The sequence below is a fragment of the Cygnus atratus genome, chromosome Z (assembly GCF_013377495.2).
Source record: "Cygnus atratus isolate AKBS03 ecotype Queensland, Australia chromosome Z, CAtr_DNAZoo_HiC_assembly, whole genome shotgun sequence".
Lineage (NCBI taxonomy): Eukaryota > Metazoa > Chordata > Aves > Anseriformes > Anatidae > Cygnus > Cygnus atratus.
In genome coordinates this window covers 68,537,613-68,565,448 of record NC_066396.1, presented here as the reverse complement: position 1 = coordinate 68,565,448, position 27,836 = coordinate 68,537,613, and the positions used below count along the sequence as shown (strand labels likewise).

Genomic DNA, 27,836 nt, shown 5'->3' with positions numbered 1-27,836 from the left:
TGAAACAGAGACTGTACTTCGAAGTATCACCATCATAAAACCTTACAAAGTTCAAAGAAATAAATTTCCAAAGATATAAAAAGTACAAATTCAAGCAGAAGTTTCAGAATGCTTGATGTCTTTAAAATTGTCGCAGCAATCACCAAGGGCATTTCTTGACTGCATCTGCGAATAAAATTATAAAAAACATCAGAAATAAAAAATATAATTTGACCATTAATTTAGGTTTGAGGACCCAGTGCAGAAAAAGCACTTGAGCATATATTTAATTTCCACCTGTTAAAGCACATGTTTAACTGTACTTATGAATCCTGACATTTCATAAGACATCAGAAAATTAGATGAAAAAAATTACTGAATCCTCATGGTAAGCTAACATCACAAGATTACCCCACATCCCTAACGTATGCACAAGCCTTTCACTGCAAATAAGATTTTCAATAATTCAGTAAAAAGAAATCACTTTAAAAATACAGTTTAACAAATGCTGTTAAATACAGTTTTTTCATAACCCATTAACTCTTTGTTGTTCCCCAACCTTGGCTGACTCCTCTGAGCATGTAGAAACTCCCTGGCGCTCAGTGGAGACAGCTGACAAGAACAAACAAGACAAACGCTGGTGTTTGCTGCAGCTTTTTAAATATTCACACATACACACACGTAATTTTTCCTTGACCTGGAACAACAAAATGACTAGAGTGCAGTGATCAGTGGTCACTCCGCAGTCCTGTGGAGAAGGCAGTGATTTTGTGTCTTGAGTGTTGTGATGGCGCTGAATACACGACTTGGCTCTCACCAACACATCCACCCACAAGGGTGATGCTCATGCCCAAAGTGAAGGATATGCATGGTACATGTAAAAGCACTGTACCTAAGAAGCATTGTTCCATAGTCACAGGCCTTATCTCACAGGGATGTTACATGGGAAAAGGAGATGGCAGCAAATTAAAACCTTTGGGTTGACCTTATTTGCTGGGAACCGTGCTCCTTGTCATAGGTTTCTGCATGCAAACCCGTAGCAACTTGGGGCTCTGTAATTTAATACCTGAAGGAAAAATTCCAGCACCATCATGGAAGAAACACCTGCCCAGCGGCTAAAACAATCCTTACAAACCCAAAGCCTTCGTTGCGCTGAACGGGAGAGGTCAGGAGATGGCGCTTGCTTCTCGTGGGTCTTTCCAAGGTGTGGACACGGTTTGGTGCACACCGCAGCCAAGGGACACGCGTTAAAACACTGTGCTGGCTCGCGTTGTTCAGCAGGCACGGAAAGAGTCGCACAGGGACCTCGAAGTGACTGCTAACCAAACACAATACCACTGCTGTTCTTCAGAAACCCAGGTGAACTTCAGGTGTCTAAGCCACTGCATGTCTTCTACACTTGAAGACAATTGTTTTTCAAAGGTCTAGAATCAGTGTCCTAAAGCCATATTTCATCTGTGATCCTGAAGACGCTTATTCACATTTAAAGTTTAATACAAGATCAACTAAATGCCCAGGTTCACTGATTTCAACTAAACTACCTCAAATTTATCACGGCTTGCCAATCCCTGTGGATCCACAGATGCTCAATGTATTTAATGAAGCATGGACTGAGTATCTAGGGGAACAAGAGTATTTGCATTATTAGATGGGGATAATAATTAAAAGAAGCATTATAATTCCAGAAAATGATGAACACTCACTGGCTTCTTGCTACTGCAGCAATAACCCTGGAAGGTCACGATGTTCTTCTTAATGATGAGCTACAAGATTGTGTTTTCTAAATCTTTGTTTTACCATCCATTGTCAAAAATGAAAACACAATTCAACAAACAAATTTGGTTACTGCATGCTTAAAAGGGAAAGGTACATCTGACCTTTTAATTCCTTAGTTTTTCCTTAGAACCCAATTCTGTTTCTCAGTTCATAAAAAAGGACATTTTGTTTCATTTATAAAACTTTCTAAAGATTTCCTAAAACTAAACTGAGATCACTTGTATCTCTGTTTTAAAAGTCAGTACTGATTCGCAGAGAAGCTCCTTACAGCATACATCCGGATAAATAAATACAGAAGGAATTATTTTTGCTTCCCCAGGGGAAAAAGCAAACAAAAAAAAAATAAAACCAAACACTTTTTCATGGCATTTTCCTACATTAAGTTTTAGAAGAAAATTTAACAATTTTAATTTTAATGCATTTAAGAAGCGTTGTTCACTGTCTTTCAGCAATGAACTGAAAACCTTCTGCCAAATTCAGGCTGATATTCTGCCAACAGCAACACATCTCACCAAGGCTGAGAGGAACCCTTGACCCATCTGTGGTTTCCAGCAGCTCCTTGGGACCAGCACAGTGAGTGCTCTTCTCCTTTTGCAAAACATCCATGGGAGGCAGCCCCCTCCTGCAGCCCCCTGTCATTCCCACAGATGATGGGAGGGATGTCTTGGGAGGAGGGTGCCTTCTGACCCCATACAGCCCCGTCACACCTCTGTGAATCCTCTTTGTAAGTCACTGGCTGCAGTTCAGCAGTCTTTTAGTGGCAGTTTCCCATGCAGAGTAAGTAGCTTGCACTTTCTGGGAGAAAATGTGGAGTGAATACTGAAGTAAAAAGATCAATGGGAAAATTACTTCTGGCAAGCACAGAATAAAAGGTCTTTCTCTGGTTTCAAAGCAGGGATTGTACAACTGAGATTCAAGACTAAAACTGACTATTTAAGGCTGCGTAGCTTCAAAAAGAAAGTATTAATAAAAAGAAATCTCTGATCCCATCCAGAGCAACACTGATTTCAAGGGGATGCATTTGCAGCCCCTTGAAGGATACTCGCTCCCCATAGTTTTGGAGCAAAGAAGAGATGACAGAGAGGGAACAGGCAAAACAATTTTGTCATGCCACAAACAACAGCAATTAAAGCCAAACTGGAAAAAAATGGACCATTGCCTTCCCCCCCCCCAAAAAAAAAAAAAGAAAAAAAAGAAAAAAAAAGGAATAAAAAGTGAAACAAGGACCTTGTTACTTTTAGCAGATACAGAAGACAGATTCCTGCCTTCTAGCATGGATTTATGTCTTCATGCAGGGAATGGCAGTTCAAAAATAACAATTAAAACTAGCCAAAGAACATACTTTCAAGGAATATATGCAATTATTCATAGTGAATATATGTCCCCTGCAGGCAACCTGGGGCCCAATCCCGCATGGGCTGGCTGCCTGGCAGACCCCATCACTAAATCATCTGGATTTCCACAGATCTGTCTAGACACAAAACTTTCCTCACCATGTAGAACTTCCTGTGAGGTTCTTGTAAAGCTTCAGAAGCTTTAATCCTTATTAAATCATTACTGGGACACAACATCAAATTCAGTTGACTTGGTTAAATCATGTAGGTGCTAATATGGCTGGGAATAGACCTCTTCTTGCAACTAAACTGAAAGACAAGCAAATTAACAGTGTTTAGTTTGACAAGAAGTCACATTCCAGTTAAAACAAGAAAACAGAAATGTACATTGCCCAGATTATGTTAACTTTCAGCCCCACAATGAGCAATGCTGCTCTTTGTCTGGGGAACTGGGAGGGAGAGGAGTGGGCAAAAGGGCAAGTGCAGGAGCAAAGCCCCCAGCCCTGTGATGACTCCTGTTCAGACAGTCACAAAGACATCGCTGGAGCTTTGCAACATGCTGGGAACTGCCAGGAGTGTGACAGCCTGCAGGACTGTGATGCCAGCAGTTGTTTGCAAATAATGATGCATGCACTGTAAAAATTTTCTGTTGACATTGCACTGTGAAACTTCAGTTCTAAAACTGCAAATGAAAAATAAAGCTCTGAGCATACAACGGTCTGTGAGGAGAGGCTGAGGACACTTGGCTCATCTAGTCTGGAGAAAAGGAGGCCAAGAGGCAACCTTGCTGCTCTCTGCTGTTGCCTGAGGAGGGGAGGCAGAGAGGGAGGTGCTGGTCTCTGCTCCCCGATGAGTGATGGGAGGACACGAGAACAGTGCACAGCTGTACCAGGGGAGGTTTAGACATGAGGAAACATTTCTGTACTGTTAGGGTGGTCAGACACTGGAACAGGCTTCCTAGAGGGGTAGTTGGTGCCCCAAGTCTGCCAGTGTTCAAGGGACATTTGGATAATGCCCTCAATAACACGATTTAACTTTTGAGTAGCCCATTGGCATCCTGAGGAAAAAAACAGCTGCTGTGCAACAGTTAAATTTGTCCTTTGTGACAAACAGTGTATCAATGGTCAGATCTCACTGATTTGGTCAGCAATTAGCCTGGAGCTAAAATTCTCTTGCCTGTAGGATAATATAACCAACATGCCTTTAGGAAGTTGTTTTTCCCCTTGAGCTGGACTTCATTCATTCATGGGGGCTAAGACGGAATAGACAAAATACATCACCAAAGTTGGTGCCTCACTCTCCACTAGCATGGTGTTATTGGTGGAAATCGGCCAGAATTAGATGGCTTATTGTGATGCAAGAAGTGCGTTATACTGTTTGTCTGAAATGGACAAAGTGGCATCCTAAGGCAAGGCAGCTGCATTCATCACTGGGATTTCTAAATACAATGCTCTGACAGCTCAATAGAAAACTACTTCTATTTATAATATGAATAGCCTCTCTCCGCTGAAGACAACAGGAAAAATCCTAAGACATGACCACACATCTCTGTTAGGTCATTCCCATGGACCACACCATTCAAGGACTCTCTTGCTGAGGTGCCCTCCTTGACTTTCCCCAGCCACTGAACTTGAGGTTAATTTATATGCCTTCCCCAACCTAGACAGGACATGGATGCATCACTTTGAAGAATTTGGTAGGGTACATTCCTGCGCTTGCACAATCAAATAGCAAATAGATATTAGCTCAAAGAATTTCTCATCTTTGGGAGTTAAGCAATGCTCAGAAAATCTCAGTAATAGGTGAAGGAAAGTAAAGAAAATGAACAAAACCTGCCATTGTGCAGATGAAAGGCTCTTCTTCTGTGTCATGCTGTGAGCATAGGAGGAAGAACCAAATAACTATAATTTGGTATTCTCTTCATTAAAAAATAAAATAAATCAATTTATCCATTGCAGGGTTTTCCTTCCTTTCCTTCTTTCCTTCTTTCTTTTCCTTCCTTCCTTCCTTCCTTCCTTCCTTCCTTCCTTTTCTTTCCTTCTTCCTCTCCTTCCTTCCTCTCTCCTTCCTTCCTTTCTCCTTCTTTCCTTCCTCTCTCCTTCCTTCCTCTCTCCTTCCTTCCTTCCTTCCCCTCTCCTTCTTTCCTTCCTTCTTTCCTTCCTTCTTTCTTTCCTTCTTTTTCTTCCTGCCTTCATTTGCACAAAAAAACAATGCCTCTTGAAAGTGTTTGCACTAAAAAGAACTGCAGAATTTTGTGACTGGCTATTTTAATGACAGATAGTTAGACCATTGGTAACATGCCTGCTGTTAGAGATTATATTTTTGAGGGCTTTTTAATGCTTTCAAACAGTCTGGAGTGCTTTCTGTAAAAGTTTATCTGTGACTTTAATTGTAGAGTCCTTGTGCTGAACACGCCACCATCTAGGCCCTCAGTCATGACTTTAATCCTCTTGCTTTGTGGGCATCCAGTTTGGTGATGCTGTGCTGAGAAGAGATGGGGCAAATGCTCTGCAGGAGCAGCCTTCAGTTAGATTGCACAATGGTCAGCTGCCAGAATATTGAAAATGAGGAGGAAAGAGCTGCGCCTGCCTTCAGAACTAGCAGATCAACCCCTTTTCCTTTTTGACTAAGGAGAAACTAAAAATCTAGGAAATGGCCAACCTCTTTATTAAGTTGAGACTTCATCTAAGATTTGATGTGAAACCATTTTGCATGAATTATTTCTAAAGAATTCTTCTTCCACCATTCCTTACAAGCCTTAATTAACTAAATATTTAATTGTAGCACAAAGTGGACAAAGTGCTGATTTAAACACACACATAGGTAGGAAAATTAAAAGGAGCATTCTTTCACAGTTCATTTATAAAAAAGCATGTGGGACAATGAAAATAATGAGGAAGAAAAGAAGGAGCTAATTTAGGGATTAAAGCTCAATAGTGATTTAGTAAAGAAGACTGAATATGTAACACTAGATGTAAAAGCTTAGCCTTTGGGCAAGATTATTGTTAGAACTCCTGCTCCAAGTACATGTGTTCAAGCTTTACTGAGGTGTGAACATTAAACAAAAAAAAGATCAACCTAAAATCCAATTTATTCTTCAGAGTACCTGATAATATCTGAGAAAAAATATCAACTGTTGATTTTTAAAATGTAGTTTTTTTTTTTTTTTTTTTTTTTTTAACCTGACATATTGTGCTATTTGAAAGGCTGATGGTCTTCCTTTTGTGGCCATATTATTTTCTTCTCTTTACATCCTTGTGGTGAAAATTCCCCATAGATCTAAAGCAAATGATCCATATGTGCCAGTATATTTTACATCTGTCCTCAGTTTTCCCCGAACCCCAGAAATTCTAGGGACAGTAAGGCACAACATAAAAATTAATGTTACATGATCTGCTTGTGGCGTGGGTCAGCCAGGGAGGATGCAGCTGATCTTCAGAAAAGGACTAACGACAAGGAGAGAAAAGCCAGATCAAAACAGAGCCCTAAGCCCTGGATGATATATATACAAAAGCAGAAAGGTAAGGAGCATGAAAGCTGTTACTTCACATTCTTGCTACAGGATAATGCCAATGAAGTTGGAAATGCATACAGGAGAACAGACAGCTGATAAGGCAGAAAGGGTTATAGTGAAGATTTACCTCTAAATCACAGAATCATAGAATCATTTAGATTGGAAAAGACCTCTGAGATCATCTTGTCCAACCTTTAACCTGCCAAGTCCACCATTGAACCATGTCACTAAGCACTACATCTACACATTTTTTGAAGACCTCAAGGGATCGTGACTACTTCCCTGGGCAGCCTATTCCAATACTTCACAACCCTTTCAGTGAAGAACTTTTTCCTAATATCCAACCTAATCTCCCCTGGTGCAACTTGAGGCCATTTCCTCTTGTCTTATCACTTGTTGCTTGGGAGAAGAGCCCAATCCCCACCTCCTTTTGAGGACATAAACAAGAAAATAAGGACTAAGAAGAATCTCCATCCTTGGTTGTTATGGGCGGAAACATAGTGACAAGAGATGGGGAAAAGACTGAGGTATGTAATGCCTTCTTTGTCTCAGTCTTCAGCAGCAAGACCAGTTGTCCTCTGGGTAGCCAGCACCCAGAGCTGGTAGATAGGGATGAGAAGCAGAATGAAACCCTAAAAATCCAAGAGGAAATGGTTAGAGACCTGCTACTCCATTTAGATGCACAGAAGTCTATGGGGACAGATGGGATCCACCCAAGGGTGATCAAGGAGATTTGGATGTGTTTAACATTTTAATTAATAGCTAGGTATCTTACTGTGGCAGTTTCACCCTGCTGGGCAGCTAAACTCCATGATATCCCCTCTCTCACTGTCCCTCCTCAAAGGAAAAAAGGGGAAAAATACGATGGAAAGGGCTCATGGGTTGAGATAAGGACAGGGAGATCACTCAACAGTTTTCGTGGCGGGCAAAACAGACTCAGCATAGGGAGATTAATGAGATTTATTACCTATTACTAACAAGCTAGTGTTAATTCACAATGTGAATTAGAGTTATATATATTAAGAAAAGTATTCCTTTGAAAAGTATTCCAGTGAAGAATGGTGCCTGGTTTCGCTTCAAGTAACAGGTTTCATATTGTGCCATTGACAGAAACACAGATCAAATAATTGAACATATCTTGGCAAGTATGCCTAACCCTAGCAGAAAAGGCAAAGTATATATTTTAAGAAAAATAAGACAGCTCAGGTTCTTACATGACAAACTCTGCGTTACAGATGAAAATTGATAGGGTTGTTTTTTTCTTTGTGGTGCCTGGGAAATTACTGAGTATGCAGACTGAGACAAATCCCTCACTGGGGAGTGGAATTTGCTTCCTACAGCTACAGCATTCCTTTTGATGCTGTTGCATCCATGTTTCCAAGAGTCTGAACACCCACATATACCCTTAATCTCAGCTGGAATTGTAATTATTCCATAAGCTTGATAATTGAGTATTTCTTGAATATTCAGTCAGGTGTAAAATAGCCTAATTTTCATGGATGGAAAAAGCATTTGGTTCTCCTGTCTTATTTACTTTTATGATCCCAATCACTACACTTGCTGTGACTTTAGATCTTCATTACACTTTCATATTACCTCCATTTTACAAAAAGGAAAATAAGGCATAATTAAGACCTAGAGATAGATGTTCATATTTTGCACTCTCTGCAGTTTCTGTTCTCATTCCTGTGAATAGAGGTATGGGGCTCACTGTTGGGTTGCCTATGTTGCCATGAGTGGGTTATGGCAGTAGTGGAACATCTTCGTTGATTCTCCATCTATCCATTTGACCATCTTGTTCCAATATAAGTCAATAAGCAATGCAATGCATACCACTTGTCTAAACCAAACCAAACCAAACCAAACCAAACCAAACCAACCATCCAATCATACAACAAACAAACAAAATGTAATATGTTCAGGTTATGACATCTATAAGATTTTGTGAATTATATATCTCTTCTGAGAAAACTGTAGTTTCTCTAGCTGAAATCCTGATTTGCATCTGGCTATTCCTTGTCTCTTCCTCTTGACTCTTTCCCAGAGCTAACAGAAGACAAATCATGATGAACACAGTGTACTTTGTATTTCTGGGTAAAGCACTCTGCAGAATTATAATCAGTGATACCTGCCCCTTGCCAATCAATTGTGGAAATGCCGCACTGAGTCTTTTACAAATATACTGGGTTTTCACAGAATCACAAGATCATTGAGGTGGGAAGAGGCCTCTGGTAGTCATCTGGTTCAACCCCTCGACAAAGCAGGGATGCCCAGAGACGGCTGCCAAGACTCCAGCTGAAGACAGATATGCTACATCTACTGAAGAAGGCCAACTTGGAAGAGCTGAGTTCAGTTGGTGTTCCACCCAGGTCTGTACCATCACTTCTTTTTTTTTTTTTTCAAATGAATGATATGGTGAAATCAGTGAATAACATAGACATAAACCAGCCATAATCAAACAGTGAATTGAGTTCACAGTTTTGACTTTAGTAGACCAATTAACAGAGTGAACCGAAATTTTAAAAGAGGGTCTTGTGTCAAAAATATACAGCCATACCCATTTCTTCATGTAAGTTCTGAGACAACTTTTGGATTCATTACACCTGACAAGAAACAAAAAAAGCCAGCCTAGACAAAGGTGAGACAAAAATGATCTTAGTTTAATAAAAAAGCAGCTTCTTCATACACTAGCCAGGATGCAGACAAGATAGAGGATATTTTTAAGGGAGTGATTTTTTCACCATCTCTATAAATCAAAATTTGATTTTGAAAAACCTATGCTGCAAGCTTGCACTGGAGGGATGGCCCATTTGAGACACCTGTTTTTCAGAGCCTCCAGTCACCCTAAAAAAGATGTGTGATGGCTTAGGTTTGAACTATCTTGCAGAAGGATATGTTACAAATATTAATGACAGACAAATGAAGAATCAAAAAACAAGCAAACAAACAAAAACCACTGGAAGTAAAGAACATACTTTTTAACATTAAGGTCAAATGGAAGAGTTTACCAAGTGAAGAGGTGTATTTCTCATTACTTCGTAGTCTTTAAAAATGAAAGTTATAATTGTAGTTTAAATAAAACATATTTGACTTGAAGGGAGAGGAAGCGCATTGTGTTCTTCAGTCTACAACTTACAGGAGGTCAGACCAGATCAGCTTAATGGTTAGTTTTGAACTTTAAGTGTATAATCAAGAGCATAAATAGCCTCACGCGCACTAAAATCAGGAGCGAAATGAAAACCTCTTAGTTCAAATTTGGCACCTGCTGAACAGGAACATTCACAAGCTAAAATGGAGTAGCTCTCCAGCTGATGAGAACCACAAGTCAATGAGCCAAGCCCTGAATTTTGGCCAGGATGGTAAGTTATATCATTTCTACTGAGGTTTTAAATAATCATGCCCTCTTGAGACCCAGTCCCGTGGCAGTGCCTCCATTTGATCAGACCTGCTCACCACTGGGGATATTGACCACTGCTCAAGGGAAGGAAGATGCTCATTTCTTAAATACGAATATCTATATCCACACAAGAGATAGGGAGACACAGAGCTAAGTTTCCTCTAAGCCCTTTGCATTGAGAACACATTTCTTCTAAAGCTGCTAGGCCTGTGAGTGACTTCTGGTGTGGGGTCACGGGAGAAAGAAAGGAAAGGTCATGTCTTCTCTTACGGAATCAATTTATACAGAAGAGATATTGACCACAGCTGTTAGCATTACACACCTTGTAACTGAACAAGATGCCATTTAGGATAGGAAGATTGCTTCAAGGAAAGCTTTCTTTCATTGCTTGCTCAGCACTAATACAAAACAAAACAAGCTAACCAACCAACCAAACAAACAAACAAAAAAAACCAAAATCCTCATACTACCAGAAATCAGACAAAAGACAATTTGCATGGTTGTTGAGTAGCTTGTTTTTCTGAATGGCCAATCCACAGTTACATGTCATGGGTACACAAAGTCTAAGTAATACAATGAAAGCAAGCCCTGTAATGTCAACAAGTCAATTTAATATTAAAAACAAACAAACAAGAAAAAAAAAGCAAACAAAAATGTGCTCCTGTGACAAATTTCTTCAAAGTCTGAAAAGTGCTCTTAGATGTGACGGAATGGAAAATGTAATTACCTCAGCAGAGCTGGATGAAATAGCCTGTCAGTTGCTAACCAAACAAGGCTGTAAATGTTTTTTCAGCTCACTGACAGATTGGTCTTTTTTTTCAGCATCGATGACTCATAAGTGAAGATTTTTCATCATGTCTAAAGATAGCAACATGGCCAAAATCTCACAAAATCTGCTTCCTGAAACTGTATTTTATTTTACTAGGATTTTTCAAAAATTCTTGCATTTTGAAAAGTGAAATACCTGACAGCAGAAAAACTTCTATGCCTCATTTTGGAAAAACAAGTCATGATTCCTGTGCCCAAATACAGCTTTTTGAGAGAGTTTTCAGAAACCTTAAGAATCACCCACAACCACAATTAGCATTACCTGCTCTTAGCAACTCTGAGTGCAGTGCCTAAAGTCAGAAGCTTAAGATTTCCGGGGTTAGAGAATGAAAACACATCTCTAAGCAGATTTCTCGCACACACACCCCCACACCCCCAGGTGGCAAGCTCTAGAAATACAGGAGTAAAGGAAGAATGTAACAACTTTCTGTCACTGTATTAAGTCTCCCAGACAACTGAGTCTTATTACTTCTGTGACAGTTTTGGATAATACAAACCTGTGATTTGTTTCACTCAGTGGGCAGCCATAACAGCAGGTATGGACGATTGATCTTTATACCCCTCCCTGAGTTTAAATCCAAAGGGGTGAATGCAGGTGCCTTTTCTTTGTATTTACCTTATATTGTAGTCTTTCCATCAGACTCCTGAGGATATATTTAATGGAGATTCTGATCCACTTGGGAACTCAAAATCCATTCTGCACCCCAGGAAAGTAATTCTGTCTAAAAGAAGACAAGATTTGAGTGGTCACTGTGGAGAGAGGAGAATCCATAAAACCCATGTGTAAAGCAACTGGCAGCTGGACAATTTTATTAGTTATGAACATCAAGGAACATAATACCTTCACAATACAGTCCTGCAAACTGCTTGGTTTGACCAGCTTTTCCACCTTGACATGGGCCTCCAAACCAACACTTTCCTACAGATCAGAGAATCAATTTCTGAGTGAATATCTTTCTGTAGGAATTGTGCCGAACACTCACAGATTAACGGAATCAACTGGAAAATACCTGTAAAGTTATTCAAAATCAGACAAACCTGAGGTGTCAGAAAGATACTGATACACACAGATATCTGTCACGCAAATGCTGATATAAACAGCATAAATCTGCACAGTTGTATTTTCTTTAATGCATTGTGCCTCTTCACAGTAATAACCTGCTGAGCAATGCTGTTGGTTAGTTCAATGTGGCTGTTTATTTCAAAGAGCCATAGATGGACTTAGCAGCTTCTGTCAGTGAGAATCTAAAAAAAAATAATAATAATTTCCTGGTATCCCTCATAAAATCACTTTATATTTTAAAGAAAGTTTTTAAAGCACTCATCATATTTATATTTGTCTAAGATGTCTTTCCTGTTGATTAATGGTAAATTTAGTTGGATTCACTGTGAATAGAGAAGAAATGAATTTCAGCATCTCATTATTTCTTCCAAGAAACTTCAACTAAAAAGAGTAGGGTCAAGTGTTAAAAAATATTCTTCTAAAAGCACCCCAAAAAATCGTCTGCCATAAGAAGTCTCTGTGCAATGGAAATACACTTCCTCTTCCATAGGGGAGAATAATTTACCTTTAGTAATTAGATTAGAGCAGGTTGCCCAGAATGGATGTGGAGTCTCCCTCCTTGGAGATCTCCAATTGCTATGTGGACGTGGTCCCGGAGAACCTGCTGTAGGTGTCCCTGCTTGAGCAGGGGGGTTGACATGATGACCTCCAGACGTCCCTGCCAACTTCAACCAGTCTGTGCTTCTATGATCTTTAGTCACTCAACTACAGACAGATGGTAGCAAAGACTAAACCACTATTCACATTTAAGATTATACAAGACTGTTACTTATGCATCAATAACTCTCTGTATTTTGGTGACCTTGCTAGGAAATAATATCATCCCTGCTGCAGATGGAGAGGTGAGTTTGTGTTTTATGGAGTCAGTTGACTTCAATGGCACTGCAGGTAATGACAAAGTATGGCAGGATTCAGTGTGGACTTGATTAGGTCCTCTTTGGTTCTGAAACAGCAGAGTTCAGAGGCACAGCTAAGGCCTTTTTGAAAAAGGTATGATAAGTATCTTTTTTCCTATAAAAACAAAAGGGAAAAAATAGCCTCATCTGAATTGTTATGTTTCACTTTCTTCCTCCTAAAAGAAAAAAAAAGGGGGGGGGGCAGGGAAAAAATCTTTATTTTCCTCATTTTCATTAGCTATTATTCATTAGCTATTATTATCTATTCATTAGCTATTATTATCTATTTCAGCTCTGCTCTGCTGCAGTGTATACACATGATGAGGTTTACACACACATTGCCCGCAGTGAGGCATGAATTACTGAAGCCATTTGGGTAGCTATTGATACCCAAATATTTAGGTAAAAATCCTCCAAGGTCTAGCAAATAGATTGGTGTTTGCTTTTATTTTGAACTAAATAGTAGCAAAGGCAAAGACAACACTGAACTTTGAATTCTACACCAGTACCACAATGGTTTGCAGAAAAGTGTGCCTCACTATGCAGGAACCTTTCAAGGAGGAAATACATAGTTTTCTGGAAAAAAAGAAAACTTTGTTGGAACTAAATGGTCTTTAAGGTCCTTTCCAAGCCAAGCCACTCTATGATTCTATGCAATTAAGTGTCTATAGCACTTCTACACAACCACATATTATTTCATTACAATAGTTTTTTTTTTTTTTTTTTTCCTCAAAAAGGAACTCCATTTTCTTCATTTAGAACTGGGCAGTGGAAGTAGAAATGGCTACTACCAGTCATTACTCAGGCACATGCCAGTCTATAAAATTTCTTCAGATGCTTTTCAGATCCATTTAATCTAGCTTCAGTTGCAAAAGATCTTTTTAAAAAGTGCTTGCACCCCTTGAACTACTTGTACAAACTTGTGCTCAGCTGCCTTAATGATTTATGGGTCCTAAAACACAACACATTTTACAAAACACACAATATGTCTTACAAGTCCCATTATTCAGCACAATATAAATAATCCCATCTACTAGTAATAGGTCCAATGACTCTCTGAATTTATTGACTCTCAGTTCTTCCCTCAGTCCCATTAGATTTGTTGGTGTACTTATATCTGTTCTTGCCCAGGTGTCAGTGCAGTTATCTTTTGCTCTGTCTGAAGACAGCCAACTACAGACTTCTCAGCGGATTAGGTAAGACTACATTTTGTCACCTCCAGGAAGAAAGCAAACAAACGTTGCTGTCAGATACTGTCTTACATATGCATTAAATATGTTTCATCAAAAAACAAACAAATACACACACAAAAACAACCCCAAACCTGACCAGTGCATGTGAAGAACAACACTTATTTGGAGTGTTCTTTCATCATGAACTTAATATCTGAAGTAAAACCACCAGGTCAAAAGAGTGGTGTAGAATGTACCTAAAAGAAATCACACCGGAATAAACGAATTGTGTCTTTCTAAGGAAAAGAGTTTTTTATAAGATATATTCAATCATTCAGGTGAAGAAATGCTGAGCTCAAGATTCTGCAACTCTTTCATTATGTCATGGTCTTGACCTCTACAAATCCTGACATGCCTTATAATATTGAATTTCAATTATTAAAGCTCCTGATTTAAAACAAATGGGGCATCAGATTTTTCCATGCCAATGCTGACTGTATGCATTGAACCAACTAGCTAATATGAGATACCAAATACCACTCTTACTCTATCAAAATTTGTGTGCTGCCTAGGGACAGAACGGCATGCAACTGGCCAGACAGCACGTCTCTGGGACACTTAATTCAGTGCAAGAGAAGGGTGTTGGCAGGTATTGCCAGTTCACTACACTCACAGCCATAGGCACCATTTCAAAAGCCTGTTCTTTTGGTGTCAAGTGAACTGTCCAAGCAGGGAGGAGGTTTTATGTATTAGAAGAAAGCAGCATAATATGCTTCTTTTTCCTGATTGTCCGTGGAACAAACAGAAAAGACTGAAAAGGACAAACATTTTACAAATCAAAATTTTCAGTTAGGATGATGCATATTCCTACATAAATAACAACAACAACAAGAACAACTCAGAAAGCATTGTTTCAGCAGCCATAGATTCAAACTATTCACTGCACCAGGGAGTATCTGCTGCCAGACTTCTCAGATACTTCTCATGTGACCAAACCTCCTAGTATCAAGGCACTGAAGAGATCACATATCATAGTTAACAGCATAATCCACACTATGTCCCCAGAAGTCTGTGGAAGACATTTAGGGAATATATGTCTTTCTCTGCTTGCTATTCCAAAACTTTGCTTTTGAGGCATGCTAGTACAAACAAGGAAAGCATGATCCCCTCTCAGCATTTTTCTCTTACTAGGAATGTATCTGACCTCATTAAGAATGCCATACTTTTTCCTCCCATAGAAAATACAGAGAAGAAGAAAGAAGATACAATTTACTCAATTTAATCCAAAAAAAAAGAAAGAAAGAAAGAAAGAAAAAAAAGAAAAACAAGAAAAAATGATAAACTTTTTATGGGACATTTTTTGAATGAAGTCTGTGCTAGTTCTTTTGAATGCCAAGTTTGCTTGAAGAAATTGCAAGTTCCAGAGCGTTACATTCCTCATTCTTGGTAGATGCTAAAAAGGATGTCGTGTCAATTGGAAAACTTCCAGCTACATCTGTCTTTTCTGTAATGCAGTAAAAATGGACACAGCGTAGAATTTAGCTTGCTGCTGGTATTTGTTTGTATGCTGCCTCCAGAAACTGCAGCCATGTGACAAGAGGCAGATGCTGCTCCAGAGAAGTTACATGTTGAATGCACAGAGCAACTGGGACAGGGGAAAAGCTGTATTGTGTCAGGCCTCAACACTGAAAAAGGCAAAGTAAAATCCCAAGAGATTTTAGAAATTATTATTAAAGAAGACATATGAGATTAGTTTAGACTGGCATCCTCATCCCAATACCACCCAGCACCCTTTCCTCAGGAGATGCTAGACCCTCACGTTAGATGGCTGGATTTATGACTCATCCAGATTTCTAATAGAAATTAGTTGAACCTGAAGAAGGGCATTTACGTCTCTGCCAAAATTTTCATCAGTCTTAACTATTTCCATCTCTGAGTATTTGGTTATCCTACAGACATCCAGTTCTGTACTCAATCTGTGAAGTCTCTCTCAGGGCTGAAAACTTAACGAGATTGTCTGTACAGGGCTGGCATAACCAGAAAGCAGTTGAGGTTTGCTTGTGTTTCAGGTCAAATATTGCTGTCAGACACAGAGATGAAGGCTCCACAGTTTAGAATATTCATGCTTGCAGATATCTAAGCAGACTATTTCCCTGCATTACTCTATAAGAGTTTTTTTGTCTTTTTTCGTTTTCACCTGAAACCAAATACTACAGTTTTCACAATGATGTTTTCCTTCATTTTCAGAGTCTAAAATAAAGCACATTTATTCCCCCATATTTCAATTCTATTAGTCAACTGAGATATAAGAGAACACAGCTATTATTTGTCTGTTAATACTATTTTCACACTGCTGGTTTTTGCAAAAATGTGTTACAAGCGGAAGCCTAGAATTACATTTGATAGACTGTTTTGTTCAAACCTTATGAGACTATTGGAATAGGTTAATAACAACTGTTGAAAAAACAAACATTTTCCTTAGACAAAAAAAAAAAAATGTTTACCATTAAAGAAAGAGAAATAAATAGCTACACATCAAACATCAGTCTCGAGCATCTCTTACAGCCACCAGCTGCTGTGCTTTTTGATCGTTATAAAGTCAGCACAGACTTCCCCTTAAACAAGTACTGAAACGCTTTCCCTTTCTTCACACAGGGTGCAGTTTAATGGATTCAATGCCAGTGACAACAGAAAATGCATACTGCAGCATCGTCATTGCCTGTTGTCTTCTGTGTGCTCTCAGGTGTGTCACCTTATGGATGTCCTCCCCACACTGGGGCCAGAACAAGGATACCAGGGGGAGTTTAGGCTCCAACAAAGATGTCCTCTTACCAATCTCATTGATCAATCCACTGCTTTCGAACCCCATCCCTTAATCCCCAACACCTGCAAACCAGACCTGACATGAAGAGGAGGGCATCCAAGGTCCCCAGCATGGACAGGAGCCTGAGTAGGATACACACTCTGTCCTGGCTCCTGCCCTGACCCATGAAGCCATGTCACCCCAACAATGGTGGGGACACTGCAAGACTGACGGCTCCCACTGACCCCACACTCCTCTCCCAACACATGACACCATCTCGCCAGGTTCCTATGGTGAGTCCTAAGTGTAGACAGAGGCTGGTGCAGATACAGTCGCTTGCACTGCCCCTTTCCTCCATATAAATCCTGAGGATAAAGAGCAGGTTTCAGACTCTGAGACCTTTGGAGCAGGATGACGGTATTCTAATTTGAAATTGACTCCAAAGCATTAAACTCTACTTTGTTGTTCCAACAGAAAGAAAATCCTGTCAAGCAGGTAGTTTCTGTGTTCTTATGGCAGCTCCGATTCTGGGTGTGAAGATGTTGTGTTTCTTAGAGCAAACGTGAGTGCCAGACATTTGCTGACTCTGAGGTTCTTGGTTTGTCACTGGGCTTAACGCAAGCAAAGCTCTTGTTATGGTTGGCAGTTCTAACCAGCAATGAGCTTTTAATAGAACCACTTCTTCCGCCTGCAACTCATGCCCTATAAAAGATTCACCATTTCCTTAAAATAACATCTTAATAAATTAGCTAATGTCACAGTTGGGCCAAGTGCAGCAATGAATACACATCTCAACAGCAGCAGCACAACAACTCAACAGCAGCAGTGATGCTTCATCATCACTACTGTAATCACATTTTTTCTAATTTTTTCCCCATTTACCCTTCTTTCCTCTTGAGATAACGATGTCCTGCATTTACTAAAGAACTCCATCTATTCATCCTCTGTCACAGCCCTGAGTATTCAGCAATAAGACTGTCTCCCACAATGAAAACATGCATTTAAATACTACTGCCACAATGAACAATTTCTATTTTGCTTCAGTAGAGATATGTGACAAAATTGGTATTTTTATATAGCAGCCTTGCAGATTATGTACATGTTCAGTGTAGTCCTTGATTTTTTTCCTCCCCACAAATATCAAATTACTGTATAGTGAATAAAAGCTAATTGCTTAGGAACACTCCTTTAATGTGCCGCAAACAATGTTAAAAAAAATGAAGTCTTTTAAAGGAGTGAAATGGTGCAAATGGAAATAGTGCTTATATGGTTGACTTACAAATTATATTAATAGTAATACAATCCTGTGTTAATACTAATGGCAATAACATATAATTGAACTGTATTATAGCTCAGTATTACTTGCAGTGAGGTAGTTGTTTAGCAATATAACAGTCACCTGCTTAGTAGCTATTTAAGCTTATACTAGATTTTCGAAGGTGTGTTGCCTAATTAATTAATATTACAGCCAGGCTCTTCTTCCTTAGTTCCACCCTAATCCTCCCAGTAGTCATGGAAAGACACATCTTTCATCAGGGGCAACTGAAATGAACCGTGAGCTGAGGGGAGGTTCAGGGATGATCAGGAAGCAGCAGAAAGCAGAGGGGGATGTCACCATCCTTGGAGGGTCTAGACCTGGCTGGGTGAAGCCCTGAGCAGCCCCGTCTGGCCCCACAGCTGAGCCTGCTCGGGGCAGGGGGCAGACTGGAGGCTCCCGTGGTCCTTGCCAGCCCAAACTGCCTGATGATCCTATCACCATGAAGGGGAGAAATGTAATGCCTCACAGACAGTGGAAACAGCTCATTCCCTTTTCTACAGGACAACACACCCTCATGCTGGCATTGACATGTAACTCCTGTCCCTCAGGGATGGCAGACTTACAAAGAAACAACGAGGTCCCAGATGCCTCTTGAGGAGTGCATTTGCACTGGGTTGTGTGATTTTTGTGTTGTGCAAGAGGAATTAGAGCTCAGAAAAATCATTACTCCACATGCTTTCAGATGCATCCATTAGCCAGGACACAAATGCTAATTTCAGAAACTAATGCCTGCAGCTCACAGTGAGTCTCTTTGAAATGATGTCCCGATGTGCTAAGCAAGGAACAGGGCCACATATGCTCACAGAAACATGTCCAGATAAAGTAACCACATCTTATTATACTCTGCCTACTCACTACTAAAAATGTGGATCGCTCTCTGTTGCAGGTCTCAGGACTTAATTTCTACTATTTCACTGTTGCCTGTTGCCTAGTTATTCCCTTTCTATCTTCTTGTCATTTGTATATTGTCTACCCAGAAAAAAGATGGTACTAATTTTCTCATAGAATTGGTCCCATTAGCTATTGCAAAATAATTAAGAAGATACCATTCTTCTAACTCCTATTGGGTTATTGAGAGATCTCAAGTAGGACTAACTAATCCGCACGTCTGACAAATTGTTTTCTAACAGCACAGGACACAATGACTGAAGAGGTGTCATGAGATCATGACCAGGAGTAACAAAGTGGTTTCTGCACCTCTCCTGAGAGATTTTGTAGCAGATGGATGAATACTGCTGGTTCCTTAGGTGGAACTTATTGTGTCCGTGAATACTACTCCGTGGTTTGATGTTTGCTAGCCTATGAAATGGTGATGTGATGAAGGTGTGTAGCTTGTACACCCTCCTTTGTTTGATGTTGCTCCCCCAGCCATTCCTGAGGGATAGTTTTGGGGACCAGGTGCTCTCAAAAAGCGTCCTGTTGAATGCAGGTCTAACCCAGGTACAGCTACGACCTGCTACCTGAAATATTTTACATGTGAGGATTAAGAACAGTTTGTTCAAATTTGTATGCCTAATCTGATTTGCCTAACTTCACCCTTGCGCCTTCAGAAAGGGCGGTTGAATGTTGAAGTTTCTCCCCCCAGGGATACTTAGTTCCTTGCAGTGTCCCCAGCTGTTTGCAGCATACACAGACTCCTGCTTAGGTTTTACCTGGCCGAAGAGCACAGGAACAAGTATGTCTGAGACCTAAAAGAGCCCTATGATGACTACATGATGCTATACGGATGGTGCATAGTTAATAAACATTAACTATAAATATCAGTGCAAAATTACTTAGATCTGCAAAGCCCCTGGTGCTTTGTATGGAAGACTTCACCTGACTGTAATTAATATATTATGTTGCAGCTCCCTCTGCTGATCCAGACTTGTATCAGACCTAACTGCAACTTTCTGAGCACAGTTTGCTTTCTACAGAATGAATTTAAGGTGATCTTTTAAACTCCATTTTATAAGCTACTCAGTAACTGCTCACTTTACAGACAATAATTAATTAGTAAAGATTAATTAAATGTAACCGTTAAATATTAATTAACGTAGTGGACATCTAGATGCTTAAGTCCTTCATCACAGGAGGAAAGCATCATGATTTCGATGGAGGACAGCTTGCAGGGAGTGCTGCAAGCCCTAGCCCTGCCATTGCTGCAGAACACAGGGGTATGCTTCACAAAACTCTGCAGTACCTGTGCGAGGAGCATCACTGCAGTACCTGGTGTATCCCTGGCAGCCTCCACTTGCAGGATCCTCATGTGCCTCATGCTCTAAAGCGAGGTTGCAAAACAGTATTTGGACAACAACCCTCGTTCTTTCTTGGTGACTCCTCTGCTTGATCCCATTGCAGGTTAACCTGTAAGAGTATCTGGGGCCTTTTGGAAGTGACGTTTGGCATGAGATGTTTTACCTCTCATGGGAAGAACATGGTATTTGTGGCTTAAAGTTGCTTTTTCACCCCTTAAAAAAAGTGTTTCCCTTTTCTGAAGATTTCTATACACCACCATTCATGAAGGCATGGGAAGGCACCATGCAAAGCTCTTAGAAGACAATACAATTATGCCAGAGCTTATTTTTACCTTCGGCAAGGCAAATAATGAGAAATGGAAGGAAAGATTATCTAAATTACCTTTGCCTGTGCTATGTCAGTAAGTCAGCACAGTTCCTAAGTAACTTTCTAACAGAGAAATGAGCCTGGTTGCCCTCTTTTCATTATTGATAGATTGATCCAGGAAATTCTTACAGTTACTGTCATTTGAAGAAGGACTGATTTTCCTCTAATCCTTCCAGCATTCCCCTGTGAAATTAACATCATATTTCACTCCAACATTTTTTGTCTGAAGCCTTTTGCATCCTCATATAATTTGGCAGAACCAAAACTGGGGAGTTTAACATACAAAAGAACAGTAGGAAAAAGCAGAAGGGTTGATGACTGTCATTAATGTTTATGGACAAAGAACCTGGTGAGTTCTTCCAGCAGTGCTGCTGAGAGCTGCTCACTGAAAAAAATAAATAAATAATAAATAAAAGGCCAGCCTGGGAGCCACATTTAAGCTTTCTTCTTAGTTTCCATGAGACTTCTTAAGCGTCCAGATTCTCTGTTAACCAATGTGTATGAAATCTCTGCTCTCTTTTTCAGCAGGCATTTTGTACTTCACAGTTGTCTCCTCCAAAAAAATGTAAAAGCTATTGCGCTGATATATTTTGTTTTAAATTCAGTGAAGTAGTGCAAGAGAATAACAGTTATTTCTGACTGAAAGCAACTGACAGACTTGAATTTTTCATTAGCTCAATTATTTTACTCCCCACTTTTTCATTAGATGGATCTGCAGTGGAAAACAAATCTCTGGGATAATTGTGTGCATTATTCAGAGCACGTGTTCCATAGGAAGCAAGAAGAAATTATGTTCAACCAATTAATGTCCATGAAGGATTTAGCAAGCTGGGTGGTCCAAAGATCCTACCTCCTATGTGAGGTAGTGAACAGAAAATAATCAGAATAATCATTGGAGTTGACTTTATGTGGACTTTACGTGTGGCCTCAGTGAAAATAGAAATATAAGTAGATAATGCTGACTTGCATATGAGCAACAAATCTGAGCTTCAGACAGCACATTGGGGAGGTTTGCTGTTAACCTCATGGTGAGATGAAACAGACTTTAGAAAGTGAATGCCCTGTTCACTGGTGTCTCAAAGATGTGTATATTCAGGCAATCGGATGTATGTCTTGGTCACTGTCCTTGGTGGAGAGAAGTTCTGCTGAAAAATAAATAAATCATTGTGACTTCTACCAGATTCCACTCAGAAGAGTCACACTGGCAGGAACTACCCATAATACTTCTGTGTTACAACATCCTTCATTTTTTGAATTTGTGTTAGTGTAAAAATTCTGAGAGGACATAGGCATGCTTATAAAATTACACTTCTCTTATGGTTCAGACTGACAGAGATGCGAAGAAGAGCAGTAATGCCTGAGCTCTGCAGCCTGATAGGTGCTCAATTTTTATGTAAATCTTAGGATTTAGGATTTAGAAGTCCCAAGTGCATGCTATTACACTTCAGGCTCGAAGTCTGATGTCCCTTCTGCACAGTCTTACTGCAGAGGTCCATTTAGGATGTTTCTTGAAGATCAAGTGTTTTCACAATGCTGAAGCCCACCTGCACCCATGGGGATACTTGGTTCCCACAGAATGCGCCATGCTGAGAGTATATGATGTTATTCAATGGTAAAACTTCTCTCTGTAAGCACAAATGTGCAGTTCTGGTTAAAGGAATAAACCCAACAACTCCTTGCTTTTCCTGGATTCTCACATGTGATCCTACTGACTGGTCACTGAAAAGTGTCTTGTGGAAATGCCACTACATGAAGGCTAACTTTCCTGTGAAAAACAGGGTGCCAGTCTACATGGAAATTTGGGTTTGAGTATCAAATTGCACAAACATTTCTTTCTGGTACAATTTAGAAATACTTCATCATTTAATTCAGGTTCACAGTGGTCTGCTGGCCAGAAATTTGTGGTGTGTCATGGTTCATGGACTTGGAATCTAGGAAACCAGTGGTATCTGCTAGCCTCAGTGGCTTGTACACAACAAATTTTTAATGCCAGGCAAGGTCTTCTCCCCTGAACATAGGATAAGAACATGTGTTCTGTGAACATGGAAGATCTGAGACACCTGTGAGGAAAACAAGACAGCAGCTCCCACACTGTCCTGCTCCCACAGCGTGAGCAATTGCTGCCCATGTCTAACCAGGGATGAGGGCCAGGAGCTCATTTATTCCACGGGGCAAAGGCACTCCCCAGTGATGTGCCCACCCTTTGGCTATTCATTGGGAACATGAATTAAACAATAAAATATTTCTAAAATTTTCATGTTTAAAACACTGTGTTGCTCATACTGAGACAACCAGTGAGTATGTATCCCATGGCATTGAAACTAGGGTCTTCAGATTTAATAGTTCTAACCATCCTAAAAAACATTGAAAGTAGTTTTCTGGCCAGTTATTAATGCTTTGAACTTTGAATCTGTGACATCATTGCGCAGGGCTATCACTCAGCTACACAGAGACATAACTGTACATGGGAAAATGCCCCCTCACTTTGTAATTCTGTATTCACAAGAATTATTGATGTGCTGAGTGGATGCCACTGAGTTTTTAATGGAAAGTGCAATTGAGGAGCCAGTTTGTTACTCTTCTCAGGAAACACATCTAGAAGGAAATGTTGAAAATACCATAAATCCATCCCTGCTGGCTGAGCTTGTGTCTATGAAAGCTTTTCTGAACAAATTACGAAGTCCGAAGCACTCCAGTTAATCATTTAAAATGTCATAACATCAGGTGATAAAGTAGCACGGGGAGAAATGTTTTTTGTCAGTTAGGACTGGATGAAGTAGCAGTTTGTGCTTGTGGGCAGCGCATCAAACCATTACAGCATGCCTGAAAAATGTGAATCATAGTTCACCATGGAGCTCAATTCCATTGTAACTCTGGGAAAACAAAAATTTTGAAGAGTATTTTTCAAAATAAGCTAAGTGATCAAAGAACAAAGGTCCAGATTTGCAAACTGATCTAGAATCAGATGGGGCACATGTTGAGCTCTCAAAACAGACTCCTGACACTTAAGCCTTAAAACCTCAATTGCATTTTTGAATTTGCTAGGTTCCTAATTCCTTTGTCAATTGATCTTTAGTGTATCGAGTGCTCTTCTTTTATATTGCTGTGATTAATCTAAAATCATAAAGTTTTTCTATATGAAAATGTATCTCACACAGTCGCAGCATGGCTGAGGGTGGAAGGGACCTCTGGAGGTCATCTGATTCAACACCTCGTGCAAACAGGGTCAACCTGGTCAGGTTGCCCAGGACCATGTTCAGCCAGCTTACGAAGATCTCCAAGGAGGGAGACTCTACAACTTCTCTATGCAACCTGTGCCAGTGATGAATCACCTTTAGAGTGAAAAAATATTATTGTGGTTAAGTAATATTTCCTGTATTTCAGTTTGTGTCTGTTGCCTCATGTCTTTTTAGCAGGCTCTACTGAACAGAATCTGTCTCTCTTCTTACATATCTGACCAGATATGCCTGTAAATATTTTAGTTATTTCTCTTGATATCAAACAGACGTAATCATATCAGAGCTAAGGGAGAAGTAGTATGAAACATTACCTATTTCCATTAGCTTGTTCATTGTCAAGGACAATTTCTGTTTATAAATAACGATCTCAGAATGCTTCATATTTCTCATTTCTTCCCTTCTTTGTTCATCTCTCTATTGGAAATCCAAATGGCTTTTCCACCCTTTAAATGAGTCACTGCCTTTTGCACGGTTGGATTTAGAGAGACATATACTTGACTCCTAATCAGCCTCCAATGATTTTCAGGATATATATCTATCCTTTGGTGTTAAACCACACACTAATAAGCCAAATCTGCAAAAGTGTGGATTTAAGAGATTAATATAAATCCTATTTACATTTGTCTCACTCAACAAAAAAGGACACCACCTCTGGCTCTCTGGAGAACTGTGCAACTAAGAGCATTACTTCATTTTACCTATGGCTGCACAGGACTGCCAAGGACAATACCAGTTCAAAAGACAAGTGGAATTCATTTCAGTAACTTAAAAAGGAACTGCATTTTCACACGGAGTGAGGGGAATTTAATGAGGAAGTTCGCAGCACAGCAGAAGAGACACGTTTCTTAAAAGTGACAAAAGCACTTGCTTGAGCCCTGTTATTCCAAGATGCAAGCAGATCATTATTTTCCGTGTCAGAGAGAGAAGACCTACTGGTCCTATTCTCTTGAGCAAAAAAAGCCAAATGCTGCTGCTGTGTTTTACAGCCTCAGATTCATTCTCTGCTGGCAAAAGGATATAGCACAAGTAGTTGTATAAAAAAAATGTTCCTCATATTGCTGAAGTTGCCTAATTTTCATGCGTATAGTCATCCATATTCTAAATACTGTATAAAAGAAAACCTTCTTTTGGAATTCTCAAATCACAGCCAGCATACAGACATTTAGCAAAACATACCTCTAGAGTCTGTTAAGCTATTTTATAAATCAAAAAGCTGGCTCAAATTCTGACAAAACAATATTAAACAACACTCAGACAAAGTCTACTTTTTTCAATATATTGTTGCTCAAAGAATACTATTGTGGATAATTAATGATCAAATTCTAACACTATATTCAAAAGTGTGGTAAATGTAACTGCTGTAGGTTTTCTAGTAACTTACAAAAGTAAAAAACAAAGAAAGTCAACAGTTGACATTGTATGATGATATAACCAATTAGAAGTCCAACAGATTTCTCAATGGGCTAATAAATTTCCTGGCTTGTCCTACCGTATTTTGTTTTATTTTGCTTACCGCATTTTTCTGAAAGTCTCACAGAAACTTAGAGCAGCTAAAATAAACTGAAATATGTAGCAAGTCTGACTCACAAATGCATGTCTTTCACATGCGGTCTTCCCAATGAGGTAATTAATGCATGGGCTTGCAACTAGATTACTAAATTTCCACTCTCATAAAAATGCCCACAAACCCCATGAAATTAGCAGAAAAGTAGTAGATAAAAGGACAGAAACTGTGTGTGGCAGCAAAACTTCCAAATCATTTCAGAGTGAAACTGGAACAGCAAGAGTTTTGCACCGCGTTTCCATCGTAGCAGGTCAGAAGACAAGCCTCAAACAGCCTGGCTCTATCTAAGACACACTCCTGCACTAGCTCCATGATTTTTCCTTTAATAGACCCTCAGCATAAAAGTTTGGCCCAACTGTGGTGGCCAGCTTCAGAAAGAAACAGCAGCCAACAAATTCATCAGGGAATAGCTGTTAAAAAGGGCTGTTTGCCGCCAGCACAGACCTTTCTCTGTGATCTCCAATGCTCACTTAAATTCATCTTTGACAAAAGCAGCCAGGAGTACCTGCTGACCTGCTGAGCTGACCCACCCTGGACTGCATCCTGAAGATACAATCCCTCTTTGGTCTATTCGTAACATCTGGCTCCAGCATTTCAAACACAATTCTACCCCATGTCCATTGTTAAACCCTACCCAACCAATCCTGAGCTTAACTCACTGAGTATCCTGTTAACTCCAGGAGGGAACAGAGCAATTAAAGAGCCATGATGGGGACATGGCTCTCTTGTGCACACCATAACACCATCGTCAGAATGTTTTCCAACCCTTCTTTGCATATCCCCACTGTCCTCAATTTCAGAAGAGAAATAACTTGAGCACAGAGACTCAGCCCAGGTCTGACTGCCACTCACTAGTCTTAGAAGCAGTCTTGTATTAGGCCTGCCTCCTCTTTTCACAGCACAATAACAACCCCATCTGTAATCCCAGCCATATAGTTTACCCAATAATACACGCTCAATCAGCAGAGGACAATAAGGAAATAGCTTTTTGGTAGGCAATGTACATGGAGCCTATTCCCCTCTTCCCTTCACAACTTCCCTTTCCCTCAGGTGGCTGCCAGGCTTTACTAGCATCTTGGCACAGTCACCTCCTCCAACAAGATGCCAAAACCTTCTAAACCCCAATATGCCCGGATCAAATCACAATGCTTTCCAAAACTGCATCTGACTCCACATTCTAAATCACATAAATTAACAAGATATACACTTTTCATCTTCCCAAAAATCTAACCCCAATGCTCATCATAGCCTTAACCTTAAAGATAGGAACTGGCTGCATTGCTCACATCAGAAGGGAATGCTCTCAGGGAAGCAGCTGCACAGCCCTGTCAGCCTCCTCTCATCACAGTGGTTAGTTCATCTCCCCTTGAGGTCCAAAACAATTATCTCATTCAAGCTGTGCTCATGGATGGAGCTTAACTCCACAGCACCAAGATGAATGCACACACGAACAGTGGGAGGTTTGAAACCAGCCGGCACAGCCCTGGCCTCAGCATGGCTCACCTTCTGAAACATGCCATGACCATGAGGAATTAACCACCCTGTGCAATATCTGCAGTTTACAAAACAGCTACAAAAAAGCTGGTTAATACACTAAGAAGGTGCAGCTGTACCTATCAGGGTAATGGTGATAACAACCACTACTCAGGACCTACCAGTGCTTTGACATCTGTTGATTGCTTCTTGGCACTTCCATCATGATGTTGCAGGCAAAGAGAGCTGTCAAGGAACCAACCAAAAAGAAACTGAAATTATCTTTTTGGAAATTAACTAAACAGCAAAAAAAAAAAAAAAAAGTAAAGATTATGTCACACTGTCCTTTTTGCAGGATGTAAGGCTTAAAGAAAACCTGCAAGTACAGCACATCTCACTGAAACAAAACCAAACAACCAAACAACAACAACAAAAACAACCACCAAGCCTGAAGCATTTGACTACAACACCAGTTACAGTTATTCTGTACTAGAAGAAGCTAAAGCCTAACATCAGTACCAAATGTGTCCTGTGGTGAATTATAAGGTGAGTGGCAGTCATTTCACCTTAGCTAACACGTCCACTGAGTTATTTCAGGGCATCTAAATTGGGAATTTTTTTGCTGGGGCTACCTTCCTGTAGTCAGAGTAGTTCAGCTCCTCAAAACAGAATTTTTGAAAGCACTTAAAGAGTTAAGGGAATCAGAGAATTGGAGAGTATCTGATTTGGAAGGGATCCACAAGGATCATCGAGTCCAGCTACTGGGTTCCCAAAGAACTACCTCCCCCCCCCCAAAAAAAAAAAAAAATCAGACCATGTTCAAACACTTCTTGAACTCCAGCGGACTCAGTGCCATGACCACTGTCCTGGGGAGCC

At 40.0% G+C, this 27,836-nt stretch overlaps 1 long non-coding RNA gene across 2 annotated transcripts; it reads right to left on the bottom strand.

Moving 5' to 3' along the window:
• Window positions 1-26: 26 nt before the first annotated feature.
• LOC118256229 (uncharacterized) lies at window positions 27-27,208 on the bottom strand. 2 transcript variants are annotated; one of them, XR_004781167.2, is made up of 4 exons: window positions 27,143-27,208; window positions 11,445-11,550; window positions 3,249-3,398; window positions 62-165 (listed from the first exon to the last, which is right to left on the bottom strand). It is a non-coding gene; the product is annotated as an uncharacterized LOC118256229 (long non-coding RNA). The 2 variants fall into 2 exon arrangements; XR_004781168.2 differs by lacking the exon at window positions 3,249-3,398 and having other exon boundaries at window positions 27-165.
• Window positions 27,209-27,836: the final 628 nt, after the last annotated feature.